The following is a 10,189-nucleotide window of genomic DNA, read 5'->3' as shown; positions in this document are numbered from 1 at the left end:
AGTGTTAATAAATGATGCTTATTTCTTTTGTCAGCAAGCTGTATTTTTTCCTTTTAAACTTTTCAAGCATTCAAAAAGATATCTTAAAACATAACTCAAGTTAGAATAAATGATGGGCCAAGGAAAATAGTAACTATAGGCAATATGGTGACTTGAAGCTCATCACGAATGATGACTGCCTGAATGCAATATTTTAAAACTCAAGTGTTCTGTAATTGTTGCAGATTTTTCCCACTTCCAAGAGCATACATTTTTAATGCTTGGTTTAAAAATGCTTATAACCACTAAAAGTGTTTAGTGGTTATGTAGAAATCAGAAAAATGTAATTGAAGGTTATGGGATAAATTAATTTGCATCAAAGTAACTACAGATTTCCGTAGAGTTTGCATTGTTGGTTTTTTTCCTCCAACAAAGCTATTCCAAATTTGCGATAACATTAGTGAAAACAAAACCACACAAGTAGGAGGGAATAAAGGAAGGAGCAGGGTATCTCTTGCTGAGTTCGTACAGCCTCTACAGATGCACTTACCAGCCATACAGTGTTCTCAATGGTGCCCACGTTTGCTGAATTAATATTTCTCTTCCAAGAACATACACTTTGAAACAAAAATGGATTAAGTGTGTTGTTTGAGTTTCCACAGAGATATAACAGTTACATTAATAGTGACCATATTTAGGGAAAAACACCCAAAAAGTTATTTTTATTTGTTGCTCTTAAGGAAACTTGGAGTCAACATCAAAGGGCACTTTGATTTGTTTGAAAGTTGTAAATGATCCATTTCCAGATTTTATAAAGTTAGTGTGCAATCTGTGAGTACTTGTGCCATAATCGAGAAGGAAGGCTCTTCAGCTTCACGTCAATGCTGTAAACATGTAAATCTGGAAAATATTTTCCAAGCAGGCAGCCATGTGTAAAATTTACAGAACCTGTCATGAAAGAACTGCAGCTGCAGAAGTGCAAACTTCTCACTGCATCTTGAAGAATCCAGATGGGGGGATGTGAGAGAGATTTTTTTTTCCCATCATGGAGGGTTCCAGCTGGATTCAGTTGCTGGTGCCATCAACTTTTAAAGCAACACTTCACCCAGTAATGAAACACTGATTATCCAATCACAAACAACAGAACAGAGGAATCTCTTTAAAAATAAAATAGAAAAAAATTTTAAGTTAATTATACCAGTATGTGAAAGACTGTAGGCTAATTTATGACCATTTTGCAACATGTCCAGATGTCACTGTGCTGAGACCACCAAAGTTATATTACGTGAAACCGAAAAAAAAAAAAAGTAAGGAAAAATACCAATTCAGAATTAAACAGCAATCCAGACACGCTCTTGAAAAGCAAAGGTACAAAACTGAGATTTGAAATATATGTATTTAAATTGTGTATATGTGCATATATATATATACACACATGCACAAACCCACTCAGTCTCAAAATCACCCCCACCTTACAGTCCTTCTGTGGAATCTTAGGTGGAATAAAGCTTTGACCACCTCTTCACCCAAATTCTTTCATCACTGCGGAGAAATGGGAGAGTAGAGTCGTGTTCCTCCCTTACAAACCCTGCAGTCTCAGCTGCTTGGCACTGGACCTCTGTTCACCCTCTGCCACCCCCAGCATGTTTGAAAGGACCAACACAGAGCAGTTGCTGTAAGCATACACAGAGGAGAATAATTCCGGGAAGACCAAAGAGGAGAGATAAGCACACCCCACCCATTTTCCCTGCATTCTACCTGGTCATCTATTCTTTTCTAGCCCCTCTTCTCCGAAGATGCCAGGAAATACAGAGACCAATATGCAGCAAAAACCTTTGTCAATGCTTATAGCATCATTATACAATACTACCCACCAAAGCCCAGTGCAGTAGGAAGCGTTAAGCAGAGAACCCAGTGATCAGTTTTCAAAAAGAAAAAAAAAAAAAAAGGCCAAATTTCCAGTTGAGGTAAACTATCACAGTCACACGGCTGCTTTACGTAAGTGAGAATGTAGTTGAAAAAACACTGAGCAGTCTTAAATAAAAATCACTATTAAATCACATACCTAAAAAGATACAGTTATCAAATTTAAATCCATGACCTCCCTACAATGGTTCAGAGAAGTCTAGTCTTTTGGTTTAAAGTCGTCCCTTGACACTGAAGCCAATTCTGGGAGATCATCTGTGCCAACCATCTTTTAAAATCCTCACAGAACTATGCAGTATTTGCTTTCCATTTATAGTTATATTAAAAACCTCTTAGGATACATTTAAAAATGATACGTATAAACTACCAGATGACACAGAAAACAATGACAATTTGATGAATATAGAAATCAGCGCAACTATTTTTAACACCACTAATATGTAATATTTGTGATATGTAATATTCTGGTATAATATAGACTATTTCAAAATGAAATCTGCACTTAAATGCCAATATCCTCTCCTTCTGGCTTCTCACTTTATGACACTAACATAGGATCTCATTCACCAAGCCAATTGAAATTTTAATAAAAGAAAGCTGGAGTTTCTAATAAACTCCCGCAGCGAGCGGATAATACTAAACATCTTTAGCAGCATGGTGTTTTTTATTATTATTTTAGCTGTATATTAATATGCTAGTATTTGTAAACTCTCTAGTGTCACCAGATTTATTTCAAAAGGCTTCTCTGCATTCTTCTTTTGTGAACATTGTATGTGACAATGAAATAATAATTTCAATGGGTCATTCCTATATAGATGTCTAAACCGAAAAAGAAGATACATCTTACCTTAAAAAGGAAACTTTCGATATTATTTATTTGCCATTTGGGAAGACAGTATATTGCATTTTCTTGTTGAGGGTAAAATTATAACAGCAAGACTGGCGGCATTCACCATGTGAAGATTTATTACAGATTTTGATACACATAAACACACGTGCTTTTTCCTGCCTCAGTTCTGCATGCCCAGCCAGGTGAAATGTGCATAGAATACGCTGCCCAAACACTGGCCAAAACCTACAACTGCTCACAGCCAGCAGCGTGCCGGGTAGTTAGAGAACGATTGCTTTAAGTATTTTTCAGACCTCAACAGCATCACTCGCAGCCCTGCAAAGCGCCGTCCACTCACAGAGAGCACTGGAAGGCATCAGAGCCCAGACCCGAGCTTTCGCTTTCCACCCTGGCAGCAAAGAGCTTTTCCCTATGGGACCCAGGCTACTGGTCTGCTCGGTCTCCTCTCCTCCTCTAGGCTTCTAGGATTTTAATGTCGCTGGCATTAGTGGTTGCAAGAGACCCAGCAAAGCCTTTGAAATCAGTCCCAAAACGGCCCTTGGTCTTCAGCGGACATAGGGTAAGACATCTAGGAATCAAGTTCTCTTCTTTTGAGCACAAAAAACTGTCTGCAGTGTTTAATTCAAGCAGGTTGCCTCCAGTATTTGTGTGGCAAATCAATTAGCAGCATGTTTAACAACATATACATAAAACTTTGTACTAATTTTCATAGATATTAAATTTAGCTTTCAGTTGCTGAAAACACACATACGCAACTTTCTTATCTCATTTCAGGATAGTAACTGTGATTGTAAATGACAAAAAAAATTACTTATTTGATTCCTAAGCTGCCTGTACACTACCATTAATTCATTATCTCTTTCATCTTATTAGTTATGTTCTTAAACTCTACAGTGTGCAAACATTAATTTGAACAGTCACCTGCCCTTAAAATGCCAAAGTTTGTATTAGGTTTTGGCAACTTCAAAAAAATCTGCATTCATTGGCTTGCAAATGCAATGTATTCACAGAAAAAAATTCCTCCCATAAGCTGAAGCAGCTCATCATTAACATTCAAGGAATGTGAACACAGGCTTCATAGAAAACCATTAAAATATAAGGCAGCTTTCAGCCTATTTTAAGAATTTCAGAGAAATTTTGCATTCTCTTTCCCATGATGCCATGGTGATGTCAGGCTGCATTTCAAATAAAATGACAATGAAATCATTTCAATTCCATGCAATGTGCAAAAAAAGTCAATTTTTCTCTTGGCAAACCGAAGTCTAAAGTAATTAAGCACTGCTGTGTGGGTGGCAGCTTCTTCCTCTGAAGTCAGCCTGAGATAATTACCATATTAAAGTCAAAACATCATGTGCTGCGCTGATAGATAGATGGATGGAGAGATTGGGCATCTATTAAATGATCCATTTTGTTATGCTCCCTGGGAAATGTGCCATTGATGCCAATTAAAAATATATATTCCAAGTGAATATTTCTAAGTGACAAAACTTCTATTCAGTAAACTGAATTTATTATTTACTGATCATGAAGTACTTAAAGACAAAAAATCAGAATAGATAAGAACCTAGGAGGAGAATTATATACTTTATGAAGTTTACAAACCCCTCGTTACCCAATTGCCACATTCATATGATGTGCTCTACAACACCATTTTTAGCTAAGATACCGAGCTATTTCCCTTCTGTCATAAAAGCCTTAACTAAGGTGGAAATATGATACAGTAGGTAAAACAAACATCATCTAAGACTTCTGAATTCACAAATGTTCTATTGTAAGAAAAAGGTCTTTTTCCATTTTAATAATAAAAAATCCCTCAGTACATATTCATAATTAAACATCTTCAAGTCTACATTTTTTAGTGTCAGAAAAGTAAATGGACCAAAACTAAGGCATACCAGTGATGATTAATCGGTGCTATTTGTTGAGATGTATCACAGTGAGGCTTAGCATGATAAAAATACAAAAAAAATTCTATACGTAACTAGTATTATCATGTAGTACCAACACTGTCTTTGCTGCATACTACTGTCACTCCAACAGTAAAATGTTTCCACCATTAGGATGTGATGAAAATGTTCCACTAAAATTTAAAGGGAGCACTCATTTTTATGCATCGGATTTGGATTTCATTTGCAGTGACTTCAGAGCACGGCCACTTGCATTAATCCCGATTTAGCCTGGTATCGGAACACATTTATGTCGTGCTTTAACAACAAAGGGATAAAGGCAAGGTTTTGCTATCAGAAGCATTACAAAAAGAGCCGAGTTTCCATCCTACCTATTCTGGCAGGTTATGTTTGATCGCATTTAAATGCTTTGAATGAGATTTACTCTTCACTGTTGCTATGATAAAGGTCATAGAACTAAAACTATGTCTTTTTAAAATTAAGGATAGGAATTTCTGAGGCTCAGAAGAAGGGCTTTTTCATATTGACCAAACATAAATTAAAAGAAGGTCATATGAAAATACACATGCGCTGATATTAAAATCCTAATGAGTTTTCTCGGCAAGAAATCTAAACAATCAATATTTTATCTTTAATATTAGATTCAGATCTTGCTCTGAAGCACCTTGCTCAAGGTACTCAAGATTCCAGAGAGGCCAGCATTTGAGTAAGCCCAGTATTTATGTTACTGTCTACAGAAAACTCTGACAGACAGTCTTAAAGACTTTTCTGTTTAACAGATTTAAGCTAAAATCCTAGGCTGAGTGAAGCTTTAAAATTATCCTGAGGAAAGTTTAAGAATCTGTAAGGGCTCAGTCTCACAGCAACTGCAATCCAAATATATGAATTGTAACAGCAGAATTTATTCAGAGTTTCTATTGTATTTTCAATACCAGCGTAATCCAATTTTTAATGTATGGAATAAAATATATAACTTTCAGTATACTAACATGCATACACCTTTGCTACCTCTTATGAGGTATTTAGCACAATAGCACAGAGCTATGAGAATGAACAAAATCTACACGTTCAAAAAAAAGGACAAAATGGTCCTGCAAAAGAGTATAAGTGGGGAACAGGCAGAGCAAACAGAACGAGTAGGAGTCTACTTGCCATCCCCTTATTCAAGGTCAATGGAGTTATTGCAGATTTACTTTAGTCTAATGAAAACAAATTCTAACAAATTCTAACAACAAATTCAAATCCTTCCAAAATTAATGCATTAAATACTAGCACTAGTAAACAAAAGATTTATAAATAAATAAAAAATTATGAAAAATTAATGATGAACTGACTTTAAAAAATCGTACTTAAAAATAACCTATGTAAAGCTTGTTTTAAATGTCTCCTCATTTTGAACTTTTTTCAAGGTTCGTTTTTCACTTTTGAGCATCATTTTTTCAAGCTTTACTTTGTAACCTAGAAATTTTCCTTACAATTAATTAAATTTGAAATTCTCTAATACTAATCTATGAACTCAAGGGGTGACATTGTGAAAAACAAAAAGATTGCATGAGGCAAGCAATCAGGCAACAGAAGTGCATTTTCTGTTGAAAAATCAGCCTTTAATTTAAAAGGTGATTATTGCCAATAGCTTCCCACACACACTTTCCCCCCCACCCCAGTCATCTTTGACAGCCAGTTTGCTTTTTGGTTCACAGGGCTGCTGCTCAGCTGCTGTTTAAGAAAGTGTAGAATATTTCAATCCTTTACAAGTTATATGTTTTCTTATTTAAATCAGATTTTTGATGGTAGGTTTTGACACTTTCATTAGTTTATGGATTTTGTTTTAGGAATATCCAAATGTATAACTGTAAATAATCTTTGGTAATTAAAATCTACAATTTGTACAAAAATGCAAGTTTAATTAATCTCCATTCCTCTCACCATCCTCTCAAATTTTATCTGCAATCATAATGCTCAATTTAAAAAATAAAAAATAAAGCAAAAAAATAATCCAGAAGCAGTTCCCAAATGATGCCCAAGAGCATTCCTTCTCCCATCAAATGTAACAAACAGCACTTGATTATAAATTTTAAGGAGAAATCAACATAAGATGACATCTTGGCATACCAACTCTTCAGCTCAACATGAAGTCACCTTCCGCAGGGAGGAAAACCATTTGCACACCTGTAGCCATCCTTCCAATTCCTAATAAATCTTTCTTCCATTTTTGTTATTGCACCTGCATTACCTATCAACCCCTCCTGTAGACAGGTTTACCGATTTAACACAGACAGACAAGGAACTTGTCAGGGGCCAGTCTGCTGGCAGAATTTTTGGAAGGATTTTTAAAACTGAAGTTCACAGGTCTGACTGTCCCCTCACCAAAATTTGGCACAAGCAAAGCCGTTTTTGACTTGCGCCATCATCAGGCACACTGTTACTATTCCTTTTATTAGACCATCACACCTAGTCTCAGACTTATCAGAATTTCACTCCTATTCTCCGTAGACACAATGGTCCTGACCTCAGAGCTCTGGAAAAAAATCCTGTAATGTACTGTAAATACAAGTGTGGACATTGTCCAGTTCTTTTCAAAAAAGAATACTGCCTCGTCTCTAAGGACGCTTGAACCAGGATTTCACATCCCCTCTACCTGTCTCTCAACTGATCATGAAGAAACCGAGGCTACCGCAGCAACTGAGGCAGTGGGAGACCTGCCTGTGAGTGCACAGACCACTCTGCATCTCAGGTGCAGAGACCGGACCAGACGAAAGCCAGGTTTGCAAAGCCTTCCCAGTGCAGCGTACGGTGAAGCCAGAGAACTGGATAGTTCTACATCAGAGAACTGCTTGCTCTCTTGAGCGGGTTCCCTTTCTTTTTCTTTATTTCCTCAATAAAGAGAGCTATTCATCAATTACTTGATGTGCTATACTCCTATATAACAAATGTAATATATATTCACTATGTGTCGTCATAATAACTAATCTGAGGAGCTTTACAGTGCCTGCAAAACTTTGTGTTCCTACACCATTTTGCCAGTGAAATTTCTTTTTAAAAACGCAGAAACACTTTCAATTTATAGAGAAGGACACCAAGGCTCAAAGAAATACGATAGTTTGTCAACTGTCGCAAAAGACAAGTCAGTATGTGAAGTAGGCAGACAGCAGAGGTGTCCTAAACACCAACCTCCATGACCTCTTCCAACCTTAGGTCATGGTTCCTTCCCTCATTTATCCACCTGAAGGCCCTCAACAGACACACCAGCGAAGTGGACACCACAGCAGATCCAAGGATCTCTTTTTTCCAGTGTGTTGCAGAGCACACGGATGTGTAACTTCCTCAGCTGCCAGAGGCACAATTCTATTATATTCTGTCTTACAAAGTCCAACACCTTTCTGCAGAGGACAACTTTACAAAGCAGAGCGTTCTCCAGAAATCCAGGGGTTAATTTAAGTCATGAGAGTGGAAGTTCAGGACAAGTAACAGGTTACCAGGTAGTCAGTTGCCTCTAGGACATCCTATTAACCATTTCAGCGTTGAACAACAGATGAGAAAAGTGAGGCAAGAGATGTTGCCTGTCTGGGCTGAAGACTGAAAGAATTCTCCTGCAAACTGAAGCAGAAGACCAAGAGAGTAATCTGCACGGCAAGAAAAATTGAGAACTTCAGATGAATGTACTCTTACAATAATCATCACTGTACGTTAGTACTCCTATTTATAACAGCAACACTACAGGTGCTCATGAGAGTGTTACATTGTTATGTTACTTGCAATTATGTTTCGCTGTAACCCATAAATCTGTCAAAACGAAGAAAGCAATTAGGAATTTCCACATGAAGAGGCAAGGTTTCTCCTTCCCACACAAATGGCACAAGTAAACACCTTAACCCATGTGCCTGGTGGGGATTAGGCACCGAAACCTCCTCCTGCCTAGTGCTGCCAAGTTTTGTGCTGCTCCATGTGTAACGCTTTTATGCCAATTATTAAATGAACTGATTTGCAGTTACAAATAATCTGCATATTAACTAGGAACTTTAGTTTACAGACTAAGTAAAATGAGATGTACAAAAAAAAAGCAGAAGGAAGGAGCATATGCATATTACAGAAGGTCGAAGGACAGGAGGTAGCTGGAAGGAAAATGTCTTGGGGGGGAAGCCGAGGTGCAGCTGAAGGTCTCTCGCCATCATTGTTCCTCTCTTGAACAAAATCTCTGTTTGTCCTCGGTGTCAGCAGCTGGTCCTTCTCCACTTGCAACTTTCAGGGGAGCAGCAAGAGGAAGAGCAGAGAGAGGAGGCCATATGGCTTCCAGCACATCAAGCATCAGCAAGCTCCCGACGGCAAGATGCAGTGATGGCAAAATGGCCAGCTCGTGGTTTCTCTGCCATGGAGACAAAATGCAATTTTCTGGCGGCCTTGTTGCAGGGAACAGGAAAGTGACTATTCTGCTATTGATTTAAAAAAACCATATGAAAATGTGTGCAAATTCTTAAAACCTGGGAGCCTGGAAGGGTGGAAGGCAAGGTGCTTCAAAGCAGTAAGAGGCCAGGCACAGAGGAATAAACAGCAGAATGTCGTGCTGTATCCATTTTCCAGGTATTTTTGAAAATTGCAATTATCAAATAGAAATACACAGCCAGGTAGAATGGATAATTTCACCCAGCTTTAGAAAAGCTCCAGATTACTTCAGACTGTCTAATTTTCCATTAAAAATTTTGTTTTAATAGTTAAAAAGAACTGGACTCCATACATTTCTATTTATTACAATCAGCAGTGTTCAAAATTCTCAATTAATAAAGCATTTTACTTTGATGACTATAATTTAGTTTATCCCTTGTCATAAATAGGGTAAGCGCTCAGAAATATTTAGAAGTACTGTATCTTTTATATAGTACAAGGCACAATGTTTGTATCCTTGAAGACAGAGTGACATCTAAAGGGATTTTGAAATACTCAAATCTTGCACACTGAATCCAAACTGACAAAGTCAAGGGCATGTCATATTTTTGAAAACTGATGAGTTTTCAGGTTTGCTGTGGTTGATTGTCCCAAGTAACCATGAAAAGAGGATCAAATTCCAATTTTAATGACATGCCTCAGGGTGCCCTGAGGATAACTGCCATTTTTATCTTAGATTCTGCAGATCCTCAGTGAACAAAAGAGGGAAATCAGCTTTGAATGGATTCCTTGCACTGTTGTCAGAAGTAATCCAACTGCTCTAAATATCTATATCCTAAAATATTTTCTTACAGCAGTTTTTATTAACCTGAAGCATTAACAGAGCAGAATATTTAAACGGCATTTTTAGCTACCAATTCTCCAAGCAGATCTCATGTTCCCTAACCAATAGGTATTACAACTGGAGTCTTTCATAACTGGACTCTCTCTCTCCGACACATGCACACACACAAAGAAAAATCAAAATACAGTATCTAATGGCTAGATTTGGGATCCAGGGTGGCATTTGCACGCATACAAATACTTCTACTGTATGTTAGAAATATTATTTAAATTATATCATTCCAGATATACTCCGAATGTAAAA

This window comes from Pygoscelis adeliae, unplaced genomic scaffold (assembly GCF_000699105.1).
Source record: "Pygoscelis adeliae isolate BGI_AS28 unplaced genomic scaffold, ASM69910v1 Scaffold10, whole genome shotgun sequence".
Taxonomy (NCBI): domain Eukaryota; kingdom Metazoa; phylum Chordata; class Aves; order Sphenisciformes; family Spheniscidae; genus Pygoscelis; species Pygoscelis adeliae.
This window is presented reverse-complemented; position numbering follows the sequence as displayed.